The 3,162-nt window shown below is 32.3% G+C and overlaps 1 pseudogene; it reads left to right on the forward strand.

The window, feature by feature from the left end:
• The first annotated feature begins 1,286 nt into the window (after nucleotides 1-1,286).
• On the forward strand, nucleotides 1,287-1,947 carry LOC105815273 (annotated as a pseudogene).
• Nucleotides 1,948-3,162: the final 1,215 nt, after the last annotated feature.

Raw genomic sequence — 3,162 nt, forward strand, 5'->3', positions numbered from 1 at the left:
TCTCCCTTATTTTTAACATCAATTGATTAGGGGTTTTAATTGTATTTAAAAAATACTTTCATAGCAATGCTTAGATTATTATTTGATTTAAAAATTGAAGACTATGGCTTACTCAAATTGACACATGAACAAAGTCCTCACAATATTGCATATTGATCCAGTAGGATTATCTCAAGAATGCCTGGCTTATATAATATTTGAAAACAAATTAATTTACCACATTAAGAGAGAAAAGAATAAAAGTGATGAAAAATTCAACACTCATTCATGCTAAATATCTTTTGCTCTTTGAAAGACACTTAAGAAAATTAAAAGGAAATAAATACATTCCAAATGTATTTATCTGCCAAAGAACTTGTGTCCTAAATATATAAATAACTCTTACATGTAAATAATTGGCAAAAGAATTCAACAGATACTTCACAAGAGAAAATATTCAAGTGGTTCTTAAGCAAGTGAAAAGATGTTCAATATCACTAGTCATCTCATCAAGGAAATGCAAATCAAAGCCACAGCGAGATATCATTGCAGATTCATTAGAATGACTACAATCAAAAAGTTGGCAACATCAAATATTGGTAAAGATGTGCAGCAACTGGAGTTCTCAAACATTGCCAGGGGAAGGTGAGATCATACAGCCACTTTGGAACAATTTGGCTGTTTCCTATAACTTGAGAGATATAAAATGTTCAAAACTTTTGCAGTTGAAAATGGAAAAGTTGAATCTCTTAGATGGCATTGAGATCAGAACTCTTTTACATGTGGAATTTCAAAAATGAATTATAGAGACATATGATTTGAACTCAAACCCAGCACAAACAAAGCAAAGCAAATAGAAAAAAAATAAACCTAACACTTCTGTTGTGATAACAGATATGTTTCCCATATTACGCTATGTAGAAGTTTTCATCATGCTCCACTGTTATTCTGAAACTTGTCACAGCCATTAAAATCCACAATAAATAAGTGAAAATTCTACTATATAAGGCTCTTTCTTCCTTAGAAGACTGAAAATTTATAGTTTCACAAATATCAAAATAGCAGGTCTCTTTTATATAGTAAATATTTCATATAAAGAATTTATAAGATTTATAAATTAAGTTTACTTTAGTATCTTCCCACATCTCCATGAAGTTGTTTAGTCATTGGAAAACCATTATAACAACACCTTTAAGTCACAGAGAATGCATACATTTACCTAGATTTCTTTAGATATGGTTATCCACTCAAGCCCTAGGGGTTGCGACCAGATGGACAGATTGAGTGGTATAAAAAGATTGTGTGGTATTCATACCTGAGTGGGCAGTGGCAATTCGTGTTGGCTGTCTGGCTCCACTGGGCAGGGGGTAATTTTAGTGGTTTGGGGGTGGTTTTTAGCTTAATTTTTCCTTTCTAGCATCCCACTGATGGCCAGTTCTCCAGTTCTAATCAGCTGAGGCCATGCCAAGAGATGGAGCCATGGAGCAGGCAGCTGAGTATGTCCCAGAGAGGGTGAAGAAAGCTGAAAAGAAACTAGAAGAGAATCCACATGACCTTGATGCTTGGAGCATTCATTCTCATTGGAGAGGCGCAGGTTTAGTGATAAAGGATTACGTTGCCTTTTCTATGGGTCCAATCAACTACTTGGTTCTGGAGTAAATAATATTTTTATAATCCTAACATTGTAAATACTATTTATTAGTTTTCATTTTTAGAATCAACCTATAGACAATGTATGGAAGACTTATGAACACCTTGTTGCCCAGTTCCCTAGTTCAGGCAGATTCTGGAAACGGTACATTGAAACAGAGGTTACTATTTCATTTTATTTTTTCTTACATAGCATCTGATGGGAAGTGCAGCATACACTATAGTGATAAAAAACAAGTTAGGAACATAGAACAACTGGGACAAGGAGGATTTAAATATCTCTTGCCTTTATGTTGTAAAATAGGTATGAAGGAGTAATTAAAATGAATTTTTGAAATTTGGGTCTTTTACAAGCTGATGATTGCTGCATTTTGGAATTGCAACAACATTAAAACAGTTTCAATGTTTAAAAAAAGTGTAAATTGATAATATTCCTTATTTTTCAATATTAAACAGTAGTTCTGAATACAAGACTATATTACTAGTTACTTTCATTTTGCTCTCCTGAGTATCTTTAGAGGTATGGGTGTTGTATTTATAGGAAAGGGTTTTAACTTAAAATTAAGCAGAAAATCAAGAACTTTGTGTTCACTTGTGGGGTTTTCAGTCTTCTTTGAAGGACTAGGAGGAGCTAACGAGGGAGGAAAATGGCCCAGCATGCACTATCAGAGTGTGGGCATGTTCTGATTTTCCTCCATTTTTGCCTGAAATTAATTAAAAATAAACTAAACCAAACAAAAAAGACAAATATAAAAGAAATCCAACAACATAAAAGTAAAATAAAATATTAGAGCATGCAAGAATAAAGACTGTACAAAGGCCTAAGAAATGCAGAATTATTCCTGATGTGAAACTTCAAATATACATTGTATGGAACTATTAGCACAGAGCTATTATGACTCCTCCACTTTGCTTGTTATAGAAGAAGCTTGAAAATCAGTCACCCAAGTTTATTCCTGATTTGAGGAAGAGCCATTTATGGACAAAGCTCTTGTCAGAAATGCAGCAAGTAAACAAATAAGCACCAAATAACATAGAGGAATTTTGAGGTATTATATTAATATATTCAGTTTTATAATTATGTATATTATGAGATGTTGGAATTGTGGGGTATTGTATTAATATATTCAATTTTATAATTATGTATATACAATATACAATGTACAATGCATGTACAAATGATTTTTGTATCAGTCAGTCTTTCTCACAGTATCATAAAATGATTAGAAAGGTTTAACCCGGGGTTATTTGTTGTATAGGCCAATTGAATTGCTATAAGCCTGCAATGTTTTGTGTATTGCAATTTATACTATTAGAGTTAAATGATAGAGTGTGTATTATACTTAGGTTTTTACATCATTAGAATGAAATAGTTCAATTAACACCTTAGAAAAAATTGTCTCTGTAAATTTCATTAGTGATCCACACAAACTGTGTCATTTGTGTCTAACCTCATGATAGTGACAAGGCTGTCTAATTTTTTTTTATAATATCATGTATTATAATGCAATCTAATTGACATTAATTTTCTGA

This window comes from Propithecus coquereli, unplaced genomic scaffold (genome assembly GCF_000956105.1).
Source record: "Propithecus coquereli isolate 6110/MARCELLA unplaced genomic scaffold, Pcoq_1.0 Scaffold324, whole genome shotgun sequence".
Lineage (NCBI taxonomy): Eukaryota > Metazoa > Chordata > Mammalia > Primates > Indriidae > Propithecus > Propithecus coquereli.